We start from the raw sequence: 21,486 nt of genomic DNA on the forward strand, positions 1-21,486 counted from the left end.
CCGCCACGCACTGAAAACTTGATCAGGCAGCCATTTGAGGTGGGTTAGGGTATTTTTAAATAATGTTTTAATGTATAACTTTACTGTTTTAAATTGCACTGACCGGCCAGAAGGGCGATTAAGAAATTCAGTAAATAAATAAATAATTGCACACATTTTTTGTGCATTCAATTGATGCACGGGGGGGGGGGTGCAGCATCAGGGTGGTAGGCTCTGATAGAGGAAAAGTCTCTTTCTGATGATGTTTTAATGAATGTATGTAGGTCAGAGGTAACACCTGCTGCAACAGTGCAATGTGAATGCCCATGCACATTCATTGAACATGCGACAAACTAGGGATGGAACCATCAGTGAGGCATGAGCTCATTGAGGTTCTCTGAATTCCACCTTGAAGCTCTGTCTGCCTCGTTCCCATTCATAATTGTGAGCTCCCCCACCCACACACACACATACCTTGTTTGAAGAAGAAATGTATGTATGAGGCAGGTGGCTACTAGGAGGAGGGCCTTTTTTGCTGTGGCACCCCAGTTGTGGAATGAGCTCCCCAGTGACGTCTGCCTGGCACCTACATTGTATTCCTTCCAGCGCCAGGTGAAGACCTTTTTTATTTCCCCAGGCATTTTAGCATTTCAGCTTTCTAGACTTTTAGCTTTGCTATTTTAAATCTCTGCATCACTGCTAGGTTTTACGTTGGTTTTATTCTGGTTGTAATGTTATATTGTGGTCTTAATGTTTTTATATTTTATATTGTTTTACTGTGCATTTTGGTTTCAATTTTTGTGAACCACCCAGAGAGCTTCAGCTATTGGGAGGTATAGAAAGAAAATAAATAAATACATTTTGGTGCACATTTTTTAAAAGTGCACATCCAAATGTGTACTTTTCCCCCCTGACTAAAGTATGAAAATGCTAGGGATGTTAGAGAATTCTGCCATGGACTCCAATGAGAGTCCATGGCAGAACGGACCACCCACCTCCGCCACCCCGAGAAGTTGCCCTGGAATGGATCCTATCTGCCACTGGCCGGGTTTGGTCCGTCCGCTGCTGTCCTGCAGAAGAAAATGGCATCTGGCATAGCAGGCGCCCTTCTCTTTGCCCTGATAGGCTACGGTAGGGATGGCGGAGAATTTCTCCCCGAAACTTCAGGGGGCTGAGCGCCAACGTGTTCGGCCCCCCGAACAAGTTTCGGGGAGAAATTCTCCGCACCCCCCCGCACCCCACCCCCCCCGGAACGGGACTTACCTTTGGCGAATGTCCCTCCCGGCGGCGGGTCCTGCCGGCGGTTCGGCGGGTCTTCGTCCGGGGCGGGAGCAGCAGCCAGTCTTTCAACCGGCTGCCGCCGCCGCCATTCCAATAAAAGAAAAAAAAACTCCCCGTGATAGGCTACGTGATGATTAACGTGGCCTATCACAGCTAGATTTGCAAAGTCAGCCGTGATAGGCTATGTAAATCGACACGTAGCCTATCACGGGTGACTTTAAAAAAAAAAAAAGCGCGTACGGATAATGGCGGCCCCCATAGGGAGCCGCCATTCCTGTTCCTTATTTGGTCGCTGCAGTCTACGTAAATCTTTACGTAGACTACGGCGAAAATAAGGGCAACGCTATATTATAATATAATGGCCCCAATCTGGAAGGCAGAACTTTGGGAGGGCTGTGCTCTGTTTTATTGTTTTGTGATATGTGAATTGTTATTGATGTAAAATTCTTATATGTCTAATAGTATTGTTGATAATGAAGAAATGAAATGATATATGTTCATTGTCCCTGTATAAAGCCTTTGCGGTTAGTCCCTGGAGGGAGTAATCCTATGGCCGCTAGTCAGTGGCTAGACATCCATAGGATATCTTGCTTTCCGGGAACCGACCTTGGAGCCCACACTCTGAGGTTGGTTCCTGGAGAACCGACCTTCCCCCCTTCCACACTGCTTCAAAGGCAGTGCAGAGAAGCCTTGTGCTCCGCGCTCGCAAGAGGAGCACAGAGCGGCCAAAATGGGGCATTCCGGGGAAGGGGGTTCCAGGGTGGGGAGGGCGGAAAGGCCTGCATGACACATCCACCGTGTCGTACGGCAGTCTCCTCCCCAACTCTGCCCTCCCATGGCTAGACAGCCGAAAGCGGCTTTCTAGCTGAAAATGCAGGGCAGGAGGAGTGCAGAGGGAACAATCCCCTCCATGCTTCTCCTGCCCTGCATTGGATAGGTGGTTGCCTCCAAGTTCAGAAGCGGCTGCCAATCTGCATAGGATCGCACCCTTAGAGAGCCAGTAGAAAGTGTTACACTTGTTCTCAAAGCATCATGTTCTACCTATGGTACTGTTTACATTCAAATAATTTGCTATGTGCCTACCTAAAATGTTTTATATGTATACACAAATGTGAGGTCCATGTGACTTACACAGGCACACATGCCAGAGAGCTAAGAATGGCCTGGGTTCCACACCGCTCAGGCACACGGTGTGAAACATGTGTTTGCTGCCATGTGAACTATTCCAGAAACAACAACGGGGGGGGGGATCCATTGCAGATAGTAATTGAATGACATCTGTATTTGTGGCAAGACAGGAATTCAACGGAATGCACAGTGGGGATGCAAAACTTGTCTGGGCCCCATCTGCTGAGAGGACCATGAATAGAAACAGGAAGCCAGTTAGCTGAATCAAGGGATCTTCCAGTGCACATCAAAACAGATCATGGAATTGACAGGTGGTTTCTATTTTGGCTCAACCTGATTTCCAGATGTTCTGCTTGAAAACAGAAGGATCAGTCCTTCCCCTTGCGAGGAAATTGCGTGACACAGAGCTGCTTGATTTCATTCACTTCCAGGGATGACGGGTTAATCCGCCCAATGGCTGTTTCACTGACTTTGTTATTACCACCAAATCAATTTGGGTCGTTCCGACTCTTACATCCCCAGGTACTTACTTAACGTAGACTCTGCACACATTCTTATTCATTTTCATTTGTCAGCCCCAAAGACACTCATCTTTTCAATCCTATTCATGGCGCAAGTCAGGTAATCAGGGACTGTCCAAGTTTTCATTAGTTAGTTTACTTCATTTGTTTGATTTATAGCCCGCTGTATCCCACAGGCCCAGAAGAAGTGAGTTACAGCAGTTCTTCCAGATACATATATTAAAGGGCCATCTGTTCCCAAGACCTTTCATTAAGAGCTATTGGTCTTCTTTAGGAGCCCTTTGGTAAATTATGACAGGGCTGGCAGTGATGTGGGAGACAGCCTTTTCCATGGCTACACCAACATTGTGCAATTCCCTACATAGCCAAGGCCATTTTGCCCCCCTCTCTAATGGTTTTGCAGTTTGCTCCAGTTCCTAAAGACCATCCTTTTCTGGTAGGCTTTTGACCTGCTGGGTTGCCTTGATTCTACTTAACCACTGAACGTTCTGTGTTTTCGATCTGCCATCCTCCTGGTTTTTATTGTTGAAACCTGCTGTGAGGTTAAATATGCTGTGAGCTGCTTTGCGCATTTGCAAAAATGGAAAAGCTTCTAAATACTTTGAATGAATAAAATTTCTGTCCTTGAGAAGCTGATAGACCCAATCCAATGGTAGGGATGTTGGAGAAATCCATTTGGGGGTGGGGGGCAGAAGTGAATGGGTTTTCCTAGGCTGGGCTTTGTTTCAGTTCCTGCTGTGGCACCCATCTTGGTCTCCAGTGAGTCAGGCCAGTTCATGGATATTTTCCTTTGAAGGTCCCACAATTGGTGCAAGTTTCTGAGCAATTTGCACAAATTATCATCAAATTCGCACAAATTACAATGAAATTCCCACAAATTATGGCCAAGTTTGCATGCTTTGTGGAAATTCGGCCATACTTTGCACAAATTTGGCCATAATGTGTGCAGATTGCTCAGAAATTTGCACAAATTGCAGAACCTTCCCCCAAAAATTGTGCAAAAAAAAGTCCCTGGAGTTCAGGATGCAAGGCAAGTTGTGCATGCTGTGGAACTCCATTGAGCCAAAAAAGAACCAGAGTTCCCAGTGTTAGACGTCCCTATCCAACAGTGCTCATGTGAAGCAGCCAGAAAGGCATGCATGTAGCTCTGTAAAGCAAGCTACAGTTGTGCCAGCCAGTTGCTGAGTGGGTGGGTTCAGATTCCTGTTCCCCCCTCCTACAAGGGCTAGTTGACATAACTGCAACTTGTTTTACAGGGTGCCAGTGATTGGGCTCAGGGAAACACATTTACAGAATAACATTTAGCAGGAGCAGAAATGATAAAATATGTCAGGGGTGGAGAACACATAGACTGCAGGCTGCATGCAGCCCCCATCCCAGCTTTATTGCAGCCCCCGCTACCCCCCCCCCAGATGCCATTTTCAAATTGCCACCAAATTTCAGTGACAGCAGCAAAGAAACCACATTTTCACTTTCAAACAAGACGTGCTGGGAGCTCACACCTTGTTCTAATGCAAATGTGTGCTCCCCCAGGGTTTTCAGGAGTGCAGTTATGCATTTAAACAAGGCACGTCTTCCACACTTCTTTTGTTTTTAAGTGGAAATGCAGCTTTTTTGCCACCGCCGAATTGCTGCTGAAATTTGTCAGCAATTCAGCAGTGGTGATCAGGAGGGGAGAGAAAGTTGGTGGGAAATTGGGCCCTAGACCCTCTGAAGTTGCTGACCCAGACCCCAGGTAATTTAAGTAAAGATGCTTGGGGCAAAAAGGCCCAAATATTAAAAACTACAGGCTGCACACTAGGGATATTAGAGAAATCTGCTGCGGATTCAAATGAGGCCAGATTCTTTGGAATTCGACCTCCAGAATCCGCGGCGGATTGGCCCCACTTCCAATGCACACGGATTCCACCCGGGATGGCACTCAGCTGCTTGATCAGCCAGAGCCGTTCTCCTCTGCGCCGATCGCCATTTAAAAAAAAAAAATGGCCATTGGCAGGATGTGCCCATAGATAGGGATGGCAGAGAAATCTGCCACGGATTCTAAAAAATCTGGCCCCCTGGAGTCCGTGGTGGAACAGACTACCCCCCACCAACACCCCCGAAATCCCCTGGGGACAAACCTACCTGCTGCCGGCTGTCTGGTGCATCCGCTGCCGGGCTGCTGCAGCTGCAAATGGCGGCTGGCGTAGCAGCCGCCATTTGCGTCCCTATGCTAGGCCGTGATAGGCTACGAATATATTTACGTAGCCTATCACGGCTAAAGCAGGGATGCAAATGGCGTCCCCTACGCCATTTGCGTCCCTGCTTTAGCCATGATAGACTACATAAATATATACGTAGCCTATCATGGCCTAGCATAGGCACGCAAATGGCAGACGCTACACCAGCTGCCATTTGCGGCCGCAGCAGCCTGGCAGCAGATGGAGGCCCTACTGCGAATCGGCCCGGCCAGCAGTTCCGCAGACTGGCCGCGGAGTGGAGCTAGCCGGGCTGGATTCCGGGGGGGGAGGACCGGATCGCTTCCCCCCATCAAGGATTCTGGGGGGAGGACTGGATCACCTCCCCCCCACTGCAGACCCAGGTAAGTGGGGTTTTGTACACCCCTACCCATAGACTTATATGCAAATAGGGGAGGAGAACAGCTCTGGCCGTCCAGGTAAGCAGCCCTGAAGCCGGGTGGCTCTGCAGAATCCTCACAGAGCATAGCCGCTTTGGACGATTCCAGGAGGGAGGAATGGATCACCTCCCCCCACTGGGCAGATTCCCCACCAGAACAGATGGTGGGGAATCCGTACATCCCTACTGCACACTGACCTGGGAGAAAACCCCATTGAAAATAGTAGGGGTTAATGCTTCATCAGCCTTGGGCTGTAAAAATTATATTCTGCCCAATCCAAAGCATACTCACCCAGGGCCAAAGTGCATGTTATGGAGGATGTGTGGCTGCTACCAATCCTGCCCACCCACCCTGAGTCTTCCTGGTAACATTTGGTAAAAGAAAGGCAAGAGCATTATATGAAACATAACATCCAATGTTTCTTTGCCACCATGCTAACTATCTGGCTACCATTTCCACTGGGCGTAGAACTGTTGGATGCAATGGTGTCACATTGGATGTTCTACATGGGATGTTCTACTGGGCATAAAACTGTTGGATGCAATGGTGTCACATCAGGTCTATCTTCTACCAAACATTACCAGGGATGGAGGGGTGGGAAATGCCTACACCAATCATGCATCCCTCATAATGTGTGATCATTTATTTATTTAGTTAGTTATTCATTCATTCATTCAAAAATACATTTCTAACATTGTTGGAATTAGGATGGCCAAGTGTTCTTCTTGGCAGATCACAGTCCTCTATTTGAAGGGCTGTCAGAAGACAGTTTGAGGATGTCCTCTTTTTGAAGAGCTGCCTGGTCTAAGTCTAGTTTAAAGATAAGGAACTCTAAGAAGAGAGAGTATGAGCCCTGAAGTTACCTATTCACAGTTACCACCTGGACAGCAGACTGAGTGAACATAAAGGAAAAGTTGTTATTATCTTCCCCATTATGGTAAAATCTACTGCATCTCTATTTAAATGACAGTAATTATTTCTAAATTTGCATATAGCAAAACATAATGAGAGCAACAGCTGGAAGTGAAAGCAACTAAAAAGTGCTGAAAAGCACACTACGGATAAATGAAAACACTCTAAGATGTATGCAAAAGTCATATATATGTTTTACTTCAAAGTGTAATCATGTGTATCTTACATGGAATCCAAATATGCAGTATTTGAAGGCTAAGAGACAATACACTCCAGCAAGAGAGTCAATGCAGATGATGTTGGAATAGGAGACCCTGAATTCAAATTCTACACTCATCTGGTAATATCCCATTTCATTGGACTTCATCAGGTGCTGCCAATAAATGACCAACGTTCTTCCATCAAATACTGCAAAAACATGAAAACCAAATCTCCATATAAGGGTAATTTCTCAAGGAGCTCTAGGGATAGGCAGAGAATTCCGTCACGGACTCCAATGAGGCCGAATTCTAAAGAATTCCCCCCCCCCCAGAGTCCGTGGCAGAATGGAACACTTACCTCTGCCTCCTAAAGAATCTCCTTCGGCCAGATCCTCTGGCTCCAGATTTCCAGCAATATGGTCGCCATGCCGTATTGCTGGCTGAAGGGGACTGACTGTGGACACAAATGGCATCCAGGATGCCATTTGCAGCCGTAAAGGTCTTAGTTTAAGCTAAATGCAGCTATTTATGGCCATCAGCAACATTAAACCTGTTCCTCTTCTTCCCTGGCTACAAACTCCAAACTGTTTCTCTCTAGTCTTCATCCAAGCAAGAAGAGTGTGTCTTGTAGCCAGTAGCCACCAGCCAACAAGGCCACTAATACTAAGCAAGTATCAGCACCTATCAAAGAAGTATCACTAGCTTAAAAAAAAAAAAAAAGCCTTGAGAAAAGATCGTTTACGGTGCAATCTTATGGGGATAGGCGGCCACCTCCAAACTCAGAGGCGACCGCCTATCCAAAGCAGGGCAGGAGAAGCACAGAGGGGATTGTTCCCTCCATGCTTTTCCTGACCTGAATTTGTGGCTAGACAGCTGATTTCAGCTCTCTAGCTGCAGCAAGGTGGAGCAGGGAGGAGGCTGCCAGACAACACATAGGATGTGTCGTACTGGCTTTTCCACATTCCCTGCCCTGGAACGCCTCCCAGAATGCCCTGTTTTGGCAGCACCACTCTCCTCTTGCGAGCAGAGAGCATGGGGCTGTTCCGCACTGCATGAGAGGCAGCATGGGAGAGGGGGAAGGTCGATTCTCTGGGAACCAACCTCGGAGTGTGGGCTCCGAGGTCGATTCCCAGAAAACCACATATCCTACAGCCGTCTAGCCACTGACTAGCAGCCATAGGATTGCTCCCTCGTTCACTTTGCTTCTTCTTCTTCTTAATGGAAATCAGAAACCATGGGGAAATCAACCACAAACGAGCATCACACTTCCTGCTGTTGCATCTCAAGTTCCCTACATGGCAGATATCAGTCGCCATGGAGTTGTACCTGGAAGGAACAATCCCTTATAAAAATGCATTGTCTAACAAGCCATCATTAGACATTTAGAATTCAATAAAGACTTGAATAAATTATCAGATTCAGGGAATAGATGCTGTTCTCATCATTGGCTCTCTGCTTCCTCCGGCATCTGTAAGACTGACATTTTAAAACTCTAATGCCTTATTTTTTTCCTAGGACTTCAGCATTTTAGCCAATGGAATATGATCCCCTACAAAAAGTTGATGTACATTGGTAAAAGTCTGGCACATAATAAATTTCCACCCTGAGTGGACAAAGGTACTGTCAAGTCTTATCATCTTTAGAATGAAAGCAGGAGACCCTGGCAGGACTCTCTTCTAATTAAATTTTATTCTCCATTGAACACTCTGTGGACGCTCATCGCTTCTGGCAGGGAGAGGATAGCCTAGGGTGGTATTCCCATCTCTAATAGCTCCGGCAGTTGTCAGCATTGCAGTAAACATCCTTGCATCTTCTTGCCATGTTAAAGCATCCAATTCTCTTCCCGGTACCTTACGGGTAAAAAAAAAAAAAGAGGCCCACCTCATATCGCTATTGGAGAACCATCTCTACACCGACTGAAGGATGAAACTTTCTAAAGCCAGTTTGGTGTAGTGGCAAGAGTGCTGGACTGGGACTCAAGAGATCCAGGTTCTAGTCCCCACTTGGCCATGGAAGCTCACTGGGTGACTTTGGGCCAGTCACAGACTCTCAGCCCAACCTACCTCACAGGAGTTGTTGTGAGGATAATATGGAGAGGAGGAGGATAATGTAAGCCACCTTGGGTTCCTTGCAGGAGGGAAAAAGGTGGGATATAAATGCAAGAAAGAAAGAAAGGAAGGAAGGAAGGAAGGAAGGAAGGAAGGAAGGAAGAAAGAAAGAAAGAAAGAAAGAAAGAAAGAAAGAAAGAAAGAAAGAAAGAAAGAATCTCTTGCTTCCTTGCTTCAAATGATGGGATGGTGCAGAAACCCCAAGCACAAGAATACAATATTAAGAATACGATATTAAGAATACGATATTAAGCACAAGGATGCGATATTATGGATTTGTACATCTCTCCCTACACCCACAGCTACTGCTACAGCTTAGTGCTCTTGGCACATTTTTATGCTGTTAAGGGTGGAACTGAGTGAAAATTTCTTGGATGACACTCTTCTGAGAAGATTCCTGAGCCTCTACTTTCTCTCACCCCCCTGGAAAAAGAAGACAACTGTACAGAATTTTCCCCAGTTCTTCTCCAGCAGTGTGTGTGAGTGTGTGTGTGTGTGTGTGTGTGTGGTGGCTACTATACCTCACACATGCATACACACACACACACACACTGCCCAGAATTATGCTAGGTCCAGGTCATGGTGAACAAAGCAAAATGGCAGCCAGGCGGCCAACACAGTTACTGCTGATGCCACTTCAAATGTCAACAACAAAACAAATGGTAGAAGAACAGAATGAAGCTGTGCTATGGTCACCACAAATGGTGAGCCCCACCCCTGAGAAATTGTTGGAGAATTTCTCCTTCCCTTCGAGAAATTCCATGAAATCCCCCCAGCCACATTTCTCTGCCCGCATACAGGGTGGAGAATTTGGAGAGGTCATTTGTGCATAGCTGTAATTGCATGGGGGTGGGGGGAGACTACAGATGCTGCTAAAGTTTGCGCAAGAGTGCCCCCACCAAATTAAATTTGGCAGGTGGCTACTAAAGAGAAGGTCTTTTCAGATGTGGCACCTTGTTGTGGAATGTCCCCCACAGGGAAGCTTACCTGATGTCTACGCTGCGGTCTTCTGAGCATCTGGAGAATCATAGAATCATAGAACAATAGTGTTGGAAGGGGCCTATAAGACCATGGAGTCCAACCCCCTGATCAATACAAGAATCCAAGTCAAAGCATCCCTGACAGATGGCTGCCCAGCTTCATCTGAATGCCTCCAGTGTGGGAGAGCCCACCGCCTCCCTAGGGAATGGGAGTCCAGTCAGGAAGTTTTTCCTGATGTTCAGCCAGAATCTGGCTTCCTGTCACTTGAGCCCATTATTCCGTGTCCTGCACTTTGGGATGATCGAGAACAGATCTTGGCTTTCCTCTCTGTGACAACCTTTCAAGTACTTGAAGAGCGCTATCATACCTCCCCTCAGTCTTCTCTTCTCAAGGCTAAACATGCCCAGTTCTTTCAGTCTCTCCTCATAGGGCTTTGTTTCCAGTCCCCTGATCATCTTTGTTGATACCTTCTTATTCTCCCAGGGATTATAGTCCTTCTGTTACTGCTGGTTTAAAATGTGTTGTTGCATTTTCAGATCTTTACACTGCTTCTGGCTTTCACTTTGATTTTATATTGCAGTTTTAAACTTTTAAACATTTTATATTGCATTTAAACAACATAAAACCAAAGTAAAAGCCAGCCTCAGTGTAAAGAACTGAAAAGTCAATAACATGTTTTTATCATGTTGTTGTATTTTATAGTTTTAACTCTTGTGATCTGCCAAGAGGGGGCTTCAGCTATTGGCCATTATAGAAATATAATACATAAATAAAATTTATTTATTTATTTATTTATTTGGGAGCCAGTGTGGTGTGGTGATTACGTTGTCAGACTCAGACTCGGGAGATCCAGTTTCCAGTCCCTACTTGGCCACAAAGCTCACTTAGAGCACAATCCTATGCATGTTTAGACAGAAAAAAGTCCTACACCTCCCAGGATCCCTCCAGCCAGCTGTGCCGGCTGGGGCATGCTGGGAATTGGAGGACTTTTCCCTGTCTAAACATGCATAGGATTGTGACCTGAGTTTGTGCTAGTCACTGACTCTTCGCCTCATCTACCTCACAGGGTTGTTGTTGTCAAATTCCTTGGTCCTCTCTGTTCACAATCACACACTCCAAGGCACCAGGCTTCAGACTCACTACTTTTTTAGTTAGCTACCAGGTTCTTTACAAATGCACATTCTCAGAGACTCTCCAGCTACAGAGGAAAACAGCTACTTCACACAATTGCAAATATCAATAGAGGAGCCAAGAGGGAATCAGAGATGTTGCCAGCAGTTTGAAGAAGAACTTGCTGGCCAGAATAACTTAGGGGGGATGCCCCTCCCTTACAGTTGTGCCCTCCTACATAGGCTATCATGCATAGCCAACTGGGTGGAACGTCTGAGCTCCGCCTCTAACTTTTCCCACTTTGTTCTGCACAGGACTCTAGCATCCTTCAGGTCACACTCCACACTCTCCTCCTCCTCTGAGACCTGGGTTCTCATGGGGGAAGAAGGGGGGCCCTTCAGGTCAAGCCATCTGTGAGCCAAGTTCCTGAGAAGAACGCCTATCCATATCCAGTAGGGATGGGGGAGAATTTCTCCCCGAAACTTCGGGGGGCCGAGTGCCAATGTATTCGGCCCCCCAAAGTAGTTTCAGGGAGAAATTCTCCACACACACACCTGCACCCCGCACCCCCCCCCCCAGGATGGGACTTACCTTTCCCGAATGTCACTCCCGGTGGTGGGTCGCAGCGGCGGTTCGGAAGGGCTTCGACAGGGGCAGGGGCGGCAGCCGGTCTTTCGACCGGCTGCCGCTGCCGCCATTCCAAGAAAAGTAAAAAAAAAAAAAAGCCCCCGTGATAGGCTATGTGACGATTAACGTAGCCTATCACGGCTAGATTTGCAAAGTCAGCCGTGATAGGCTACGTAAATCGTCACGTAGGCTATCACGGGTGACTTTAAAAAAAAAAAGCGCGTACGGCTAATGGCGGCCCCCATAGGGAGCCGCCATTCGCGTTCCTTATTTGGTCGCTGTAGTCTACGTAAAGATTACGTAGACTATGGCGAAAATAAGGGCAACGCTATTTGCGTTGCCCTTATTTAAGCCGTAGTTTACGTAAAGATTTACGTAGACTACAGCGACCAAATAAGGAACACGAATGGCGGCTCCCTATGGGGGCCGCCATTTGCGTACACGCTTTTTTTTTTAAGTCACCCGTGATAGGCTACGTGACGATTAATGTAGCCTATCATGGCTGACTTTGCAGATCTAGCCGTGATAGGCTACGTAAATTGTCACGTAGCCTATCACGGGGGCGTTTTTTTTTTTTAACTTTTTATTTCGCGGCCGGGCGAGGCAAGGCGCCTCCTCCCCGGCCTGAATTTCGGCTGGCCAAGGCGGGAAGCCTCCCCCCCGGCCTGAATTTCGGCCGGGTGAGGAGGGAAGCCTCCCTCCCCAGCCTGAACTTCGGGGGGAGCAGCGAAGCGCCTCCCCCCCACCGCGAAGCAAGCTGCGAGACCAGGTAAGTGACTTTCGTGCACCCCTATATCTGAGCTCACCAGGGAGGAAACCTCCCCCTCATTCTGGCTGCTCCCATTCTGAGTAGGGATGTACGAATCCCTTACCTGGTTCCGGTTGGGGCATCCGCTGGAGGGGGAGGTGCTCCGTCCCTCCCCCAGAACCTCAACAGGGGGTAGGAGATCCGGTCCTCCCCCCCCAGAATCCTGCCCAGCCAGCTCTGCTCCGTGGCAGCTCCGCGGAGCAACCAGCCAGGGCTGTCTGCAGCCGGACTTCCGGCCGCGGACGGGCTGCTGCAGATGCAAATGGCAGCCACCATAGCGGCCGCCATTTGCGTCCTTCCAGGCTGCCGTGATAGGCTACGTAAGTATTTACGTAGGCAGTTACGGCAAAAAAAAGGGAACCGCAAATAGCATAGTGGGCACTATTTACGTTTCTTTTCTTCTTTTTTTCACCATAAAAGCCTACGTAAATATTTACGTAGGATAAAACGGCGAGAGAAAAAAAGAACACAAAAAGCGCCCACTACTCTATTTGCAGTTCCCTTTTTTTTCGCCGTAATTGCCTACATAAATATTTACGTAGGCTAGAATGGCGAAAAATAGGGAACGCAAATGGCGGCCGCCATAGACGCCGCCATTTGCGTACGCTGGGGGGTTTTATGGGGGGGGTTAGCTGTGATAGGCTACATAAATTCTAACGTAGCCTATCACAGCTGCAAGGCCGGCAATGGCGGCCGCAGCAGCCTGGCCGTGGCTGGCCAGGAGACCAGCCGCTGCCACAGCCGGAGCTGCCGCCGCTGGAACCACCGCATCCACCCCAGGTAAGTTCCATCCCAGGGGATTCCATGGGAAGCGGGGGGCAGGAGGCCGTTCCACCACAGATTCTGGGGGAATCCATGGCGGAATTCTCTGTGATCCCTAATTCTGAGTCTGAGCTGCTAACAATCCCCACATGCTCAGAATCATTCCTGACAGTTGTGAGGATAAAATGGAGAGGAGGAGGATCACGTAAGCTGCCTTGGGTTCCTTGCAAGAGGAAAATGGGTGGGCTATAAATGTTGTTGTTATTTCTCTCCTTCCCTCGCCTTGGAATAAAAAAGGCAGGATATAAATGTAATAAGACGGCACTGTTCATCTTACGCTGGCTCAGAGCCAGTGTGGTGTAGTGGCTAGAGTGCTGGACTGGGAGTCAGGAGATCTGGGTTCTAGTTGTCAGGAGCACCCTAGCTGCCTCTTAAGTCCCCTCCAATAGCCAACTTAAGACACAGACAAAAGGGATTCTTTCCAAGGCTTTATTCCTTTACACCTTAATGACTCTTTCAGATGCTAATTTCCAGCGACTAAGCAAGGAACTGCACTGGGATAGTTAGCAGAGTAGCCTAAGCTCCAGGTGAGGCAGTTGGTCCCCGTTTGAAGGAGTAGAGTGGGAAAACTCTGAACTTATGGGCTATGGAGAGGTCCTCCCTCTTACCCATGAGTCCTCGGGACGCAACCGTTGTCGTAGCGCCAAGCGGGCAAAGCGCATCCTCTCAGCGAGCATCCACCAACACCCCATCCCCCACTCTTTCACTGCCAGGGTCACTCTCTCTCTCAGGAATGTAGGCAGGAGGTATCTCTCCCTGCAGCTGTGCCTCTGAGAGACGGGTGGGCTCCTCTCCCACAGGTTGTTTCTCTTCCTCAGAATCAGAACTGCTTTGGGGCTCTATGGGCTCAGTTTCCACCCTGACACTAGTCCCCACTCAGCCATGGGAGCTCATTGGATCACTTTGGGCCAGTCATAGACACTCAGCCCAACCCACCTCACAGGGTTGTTGTTGTGAGGATAAAATGGAGGAGGAGGGGGATCAGGTACACCGCCTTGGGTTCCTTAAGGAGGAAAAAAGGCAGGATATAAATGTAATAAAGAAATAATAAATAATAGATCTGCTTTATTTGTATCTTCATTGTTTTGTATCTTCTTTTTGCAGAAACCAATGTGGGCATTTTTCACTGAGGGGTGGAATATAAATAAGTGCATGGTACCGCTGAATAAATAAATAAACAGCTCCTTCCTTTGTCCCTTCAGAATACTCTGTCATGCTACCTCTCAGGCTGTAATCCTGTGACCCCCGGGTGGGGGACCCAGGGACCATTGGGTGGAGTGGATCTCCCTCTCCACCACAGAGAGAGATTCCATGTGCAGGGAGGGAGACCTGTCCTTGCAAGCCTCCTCACTGTGAGTACAGAAACCTTTGGTTTTGCCAAAGGGGAAGCAGGGGAGAATTTTGGAACTATTTGAGACAAATGCTTCCCATGCCTCCAACGCACACTAGGGACTAGTCGTCCTGGATAGGGATGTGCGAACCCACCCCCGTCCAGGTTCTCTGGGTGCCAGCCCAGCCCCTGCCCATGCTCACCAGTCCCCGGACCACTCTCGAGCCCCTCCCACGCTCAGTGAGCAGCTTGCACTCACCACGGCAGCCTTGTCCAGCTCCACAAGCTCCATCTTCTGAAAAATAAAATAGCAATCGCAAAAATGCACATGTTTGCATATGCGCCAAAATGCACATTTTTGTGTATGTGCAACATGGTCATTGGCAAAATACGCATCTTCACAGGTGCAAATGTGCACATTCACAAAATGCGCATTTTCGCGCACATGCAAATATGTGCATTTTTGTGATTGCTATTTTGTTTTTTTAAAAATGGTGACCATGGAGCTTGATGAGGCCAGTGGCATGAGTGGAGGCCACTCACCAAGCATGGGCAGGGGGCAAGCGAGGACAGGGGCTCGGCGAGCAGGGCTCAGGGGTGCGGGTGCGGGGGTTCCACCAGATTCCCGGACGGAATCAGGTGCCCATGCCATCCCTAGTCCTGAAGCTGAGATATTTATTTCCCTTCTATCTGCTCCCCTTACCTTCTTCCCTAATAGTACAAGCCCATGAATTCTTCCTCGTGGTTTACTCTACCAATTCCTTCAACACCCTCCCCAAAACCCTCCTTTGCTCAAGACTTTTGGCATGATCCCTTGGCCTCCAGTAACCAAGCCTAAGTATGTATGCAACTGAAATAAATGCATATTCTTCCACCGTGTACGCCTGCCTCCATTTCTTTCTCCATCCCCTCTTGTGTTCCCATGTCATATTTTAGACTGTCATCGAGAGAAGGACCTCTCCTTGCATACTTTGCAAAGCACATTGATGGGGCTATATAGAAGAATTAAATTAATTTCAAACAAACCTTAAATACGGGGGGGGGGATAAACAGCCAGGCTCAGAAGCAGAAGGCAGGTGTCCCTAATAATCAAGCAGCTATATCCTGAAAGACGACCTCATCGGCCCTACAAAGATAAATTGCTAACAGCTGTTTACCTTTAAAGAGAACCGTTGCACTAATGCCCCTACTTTGGTGCTTTTGTTTAAATGACTGTTCTCTTAGGCTAAAGGGGAAGACCTGTTTATACATCACATTGACAGACATTGCATTCCTCAAAGATGATAATTTGTCCAGATTGGAGGAAATTAGCGCTCATTGGTCACTGCGGGACAGTCAACGCAGATGTATTCCATTATGCTCAGACTGATTCAAAGTCATATTGCTGGCGGCCTCCTTCAAAGTTGCTGTCAGGGCAGGATGATACAGGAGTAATTACAAAGCTGTAGTCATCACTGTCCAAAGCTTGAATAACTGTCTGTCTGCATATGTGGTGGAGAAACGGGTACTGAGCCCTCCTGGTGGTGCCACATGTAGGGATGTCAGAGAATTCCGCCACAGATCTCGGTGAGGCCGAATGCCAGTGCATTCGGCCCCCCGAACTCTGTGGCGGAACAGCCTGCCACCCCCACCACCACCCCGCAGATCCCCCCTGGGATGAGATTTACCTGAGGCGGATGTTCCGGGTGGCGGCGGCAGTGGCTACGGCGGCGGCAGCGGCAGCGGCTGGTCTTCTGACCAGCTGCCACCGCCGCCATTTGCACTCATGTCTTTTTTTCTTTTTTTTTACAGAGACGTGATAGGCTACGTAAGTTTTTACGTAGCCTATCACTTCTCTGTAAAAAAAAAAAAAAGGCTAAGAAAAATAAGGAATGCAAATGGCGGCGGCAGTAGCCACCACCATTTGCATACGCGCTTTTTTTTTTTTTTACCCAGACGTGATAGGCTGCGCAAGTTTTTACGTAGCCTAAAACGTCTGGGTAAAAAAAAAAAAAAGGCTTACGCAAATGGCGGTGGCTACAGCCACTGCCATTTGCGTTCCTTATTTTTCTTCGTCTTAGTCTACATAAATATTTACGTTGACTAAGACGAAGAAAAATAAGGAACGCAAATGGCGGCGGCCATAGCCGCCGCCATTTGCGTACGCGTGTTTGTTTGTTTTTCCTTACCCAGAGCCCTCCATGGCCGGAAATCTGGCTGCGGACAGCCCTGGCCTGGGCCTGGCCGGCTGCTCTGCGGAGCTGCCGCAGAGCACAGCCGGCTTTCGAGGATTCCAGGGGGGAGGACCGGATCACCTCCCCCCCCAGCGAGGATTCCAGGGGGAGGGATGGAGCTCCTCCCCCCCGGCGGAACCCGGCAGAGCCAGGTAAGTGGAGTTTCGTACACCCCTAGCCACATGCTTCTGAGTTCGGCACTGCAGACACTGAGAGCAGGGCATGTCATGAAGCAGCACCCAGGATGTGGAATAAACGTTCCCCTTGATTTAAACATGCATCAACACTTCTTATTGTTAGGCAGATGTTGAAGACCCATTTGTTTTTGCAAGCCTTCCCTCTGTAGTGTAGCTTACAATTCCTCCCCCCCCCCTCACAATACCAGAACGCAATGGGGTCATCCCATGAAGATGATTGGCGGGAGATTCAGGACAGATGAAAGAATTACTTCTTCACACAGCACATAGTTAAATGATGGAATTTGCTGCCACAAGCTGTAGTGATGGCCACCATTTTGGGATGGCTTTAAATGGTGGTTAGACAAATTCACGGAGGAGAAGGCCTTCAGTGGCTACTAGCCCTGATGGCCATGTGCTACCTTCAGTATCAGAGGCATTGAGCCTATGTACACCAGTTGCTGGTGAACATGGGTGGGAGGGTGCTGTTGCACTCCTGTCCTGCTCATGGGTTTCCTGTGGGCATCTGGTTGGCCACGGTGTGAACAGAATGCTGGACACTTGGTCTGATCCAGCATGGCTCTTCTTTATGTTCTTATGGTCTACCATCTGATTAGATATTTTTAGTGATGCCAGCAAATTTCAGCCAGGCAGGCATTTCCTAGAATGCTCATGTGACAACACCAGGGCACATCACATAGGTGGTCACAGGGGCCATTCCAGGATGTGCCAGCCAGCTGAAATGCGATCTGTGAAATCCATGGCACTTGCTAGGATTGTGTACACACACCACTTCAGGGAAGATGAGGCAGGGAAGGGAATGATTAGGAATGTCACCGGAGTCTGAGAGGGGGGTGGAATCTGACAGACCCGCACTCGGCCTCCTGGACTCCAGTAATGGGCAAAGCCTATAACTTTGCAAAAATGGCCCCTTTAAGGCCACCATTTCCATAAAAAGCTCATTTACATAAAAAGAACAAGCTATTTTGCACAAAATGGTAGCTTGGTGAGGGAGTCAGACAGCCACATGGGACTTGCCTGTCACCTGGGACCGTGCTTCTCTGGGACCGTGCTTCTGCTGGTCATCTGACACTTGACATGCACGTCCATTTGTTTGGGGCCTGGCCTAGTCGCACTACAGAACATCCCGCAGCAGTAGCTGCATAAGCCTGGATGGTTCCGAAAGAGACATTAGGTTTTGACAAGTATCTGAAAAGATGCCGGGGGGGGGGGAGCAATCTAATCTCTGTTGCCCCAGACTATGTAATTAAAAGCTATCTTTCATTTTCTCAGTACAGGGTGCTATGTTCTGCATCTCTGCTGATCATTTCCCAGGCACGGATGTTCCTCTTCTCTGTTTAATTATGTGTATGTTGGCATTTTATCATTTCTTTGCAAATGGCCTATTTGGTATTTCATCTCTCTAGTGTGCTAGGTACATTGTACCACAGGGAAAATAGGGCAGTTTAAAAAGATGGCAGTGAAATCTCTTCCCCAAAACTTTAGACATCCATTATTTTGCTTCCAAAACTACAACAGTTAAACCAGGGTGCTTCCAGTTGAGACTTTTAATGTGCCATTGCCCATAATTCAAGGAATTTTACAGGGGGTCCAGACAGCAACAGCATCCATTAGTAATTCACTGGTATTTTCCCACCACTTGTTCCAACTTTTTTTTCTTCCTATGGATAATCCACTAAGGGAAAAAGATCTGCAGTGCATGATGCAACTACAGTACCCCCAACAAATCGTTGTCCACCCTCTCCTTGAATGTCTCCAGCAAAGGAGAACCTACCACCTCCTGAACCAGTCTGTTCCACTGCCCACCACCACTTACCATTAGGGATGTTGGAGAATTCCACCACGGACTGCAGTGAGGCCGGATTCTTTAGAATCTGCCCCCCACCGGAGTCCGTGGCGGAATGGACTACCCCCCTGCCACCTCCCGAAATCCCCAGAACGGACCTACCTGGCAGCAGCTCTGGCAGCAGCGGCAGCTCCGGCAGCAGCTTTGGTGGCGGCTCTGGGTCATCTTCCAGGCTGCTGCAGCCGCAAATGGCAGCCATCGTAGTGGCCACCATTTGCGTCCCTGCTTTAGCTGTGATAGGCTACGTAAATATTTACATAGCCTATCATGGCTAAAGCGGGGACGCAAATGGTGGCTGCTACAACATTTGCATCCCTGCTTTTGCCGTGATAGGCTACTTAAGTATCTACGTAGCCTATCACGGCAAAAGACAGGGACGCAAATGGCGTGGCAGCCACCATTTGCATCCCCACTTTAGCCGTGATAGGCTACGTAAATATATACGTAGCCTATCATGGCCTAGCATAGGGACGCAAATGGCATCCCCTATGCAGGATGCCATTTGTGTCCACAGCAGCCCGACAGCAGATGGAGGCCCTGCTGCGGATCGGCCCGGCCGGTGGCTCCACGGACTGGCCACGGAGCGGAGCCAGCCGGGCAGGATTCTGGGGGGGAGGACCAGATCACCTCCCCCCCATCGAGGATTCCAGGGGAAGGACCGGATCACCTCCCTCCCCCCCCCCCCCGCGGAACCCAGCGGAGCCAGGTAAGTGGGGTTTCATACACCCCTACTTACCATTAGGCAGTTTCTCCTAAAGTTAAGTGGAAGTCTGGTTCCCTGCAATTTCCGCCCCTTGGTTCTAGTCCATCACGCGGAGGATGGGGGTCCAGTTTTTATATACTGCCCTACTTTAAAAACTCCCAGAAATGAGAAAAGCAGCAGAGGAGGCACAAAGGGCTGCCCTGGAATCTTTCTCCCTGGTAGGTGATTTTTGTATTTGCAGGGAGGATTTTTATTTGTCTTGCATGGGGAAGCCTTCGGAAGTGGTGTCTGCCATCCACAGGCTGAAATCAGGGTTAGTTTCAGCACCCATCAACCTCAGGCAGGTGCTGGGGGGGGCTCCCAGCACCTGCTTTAGGGCCCCCTTTAAGAAAAATCAGCCCAGTGCTCTAAATAGCACCGGGTGCCTGGATCTGGTAGTGACACTACACCAGAAGCAGTGTGAGAAACGTAAATGGCAGCTGGAACATGGCTGCTAGTTTCATTTGTTTGTAACATTTTTATACTGGCTTTCCTTGGGTACATGGAAGGAGCCTCCTCAAAGATTGTTGTGCAATCACAGGTATACCCTGGTAACGGCGCATTGCGCCGGCTAATCCTTCTACCACCTGATCGAAATGCAGCTCAGCAGAGTGGCGGTGGCTACATTTTGGCGGAGCAGAGTTTGGTCTGGACGCGACACGGCAATGACTGGCTTTCCTCCAAATGTCACCACGGTGGTATGCGACAAATCAATGAAACAGCAATTGCATAAAAACATGACACAATAAAAACCACATGAAAACATGACAGCAATATTAAAACCACTGTAAGCAGTGCCAGGTTGAAAGGTGTCAGGTCCCAGCTTCAGTACTGCAGTGGGCCTTGTAGGTTATAGCCAGGATTTGATTGGAAGTAGCCTGGAAGGGCTTAGGCCTATTCAGCCCCTGGGATGTCAGAGTCTGTGTGCGCTTTTCTCTGTCAGTGTTCTCAGAGCAGAGCCAGGGGGGAGTCACCCAACTCCCTGTCCACCTGCTGGTCTGGCCTTGGCGGGCAGGGAGGCTGGAAGCTGTCCGTGAGAACCTGACAGAGGAGGGGTGGGGTTTACAGAAGGGTCGCCCCGGTTGAAGCGTCACTGCTCGAGGGCTGAGCAGTGCCGCCTGTTCAGACAGGCGCCTTGCTGAAAGGCTAAAGGCCTGTGTCTGTCAAGGGATCTGGAGGGGGTGTCCTACAGTCACGCCTCCCCTTTTAAGCTGATGCAAAGGTGAAGAGCCTTTGCTAGGAACATCTCATCTTCATTGCCCGAGGCCTTCCCTGTTTGAATCCATCAATGTCTGGGCTTTTGGAGGCACTCTGCACATGGACTGGAACTTTGGATTGTTAAGGACTTGCCATGAAAAGTACTGTGAGGCTTTTCATAGACTTGAACTCTTGTTGCTGTGGATTGTGTGTCTGTGTTTGTAGTCAGCTCAGTGTATGGCAGGCTGGGTTTGATCTACGACTTTTGGACTTCCCTCTGCCAGAGTTCATGCAGCATGGAGTTGCCAGTGTGAAAGTGGTGGCTTGGAACTCCTTGTGGGGGGGGTATGCCCTTCCCTTGATCTTGATGGGCATTGACCATGTAGCCATGCAGCCATGTAGTTTTTTATCAACAAAAGATTCAAAGTTGGACTCTCTATGGGTGTGGGTTGTTTAGGCCTTTCAAGATGTTATCCCCTGATTGCCTGATGGGTTCATTCCAGGAATCATTCCCTTTCCATGTCCAGAGTTGAAACCATGTTGAGGATCTCAGTCAGGGTACTAGTGTTTAGCTTTGGACTGTTCTGGAATTACATAGAGCCTATTCTTGCCAAGAAAACCCCATGGAACATATCACAAGGCTAAAAGAGATGACGCCGGAAGATGAGCCCCTCAGGTCGGAAGGTGTCCAATATACTACTGGGGAAGAGCAGAGGGAATTTCCAAGTAGCACCAGAAAGAGTGAAGCGGCTGGGCCAAACCCGAAAGGACACTCAGCTATGGATGTGTCTGGTGGTGAAAAGAAAATCTGTAAAGAACAATATTGATTAGGAACCTGGAATGTAAGATCAATGAATCAAGGTAAGC

Source organism: Heloderma suspectum, chromosome 3 (assembly GCF_057233095.1).
Source record: "Heloderma suspectum isolate Gila_16-S chromosome 3, 16-S_ref, whole genome shotgun sequence".
Classification (NCBI taxonomy): domain Eukaryota; kingdom Metazoa; phylum Chordata; class Lepidosauria; order Squamata; family Helodermatidae; genus Heloderma; species Heloderma suspectum.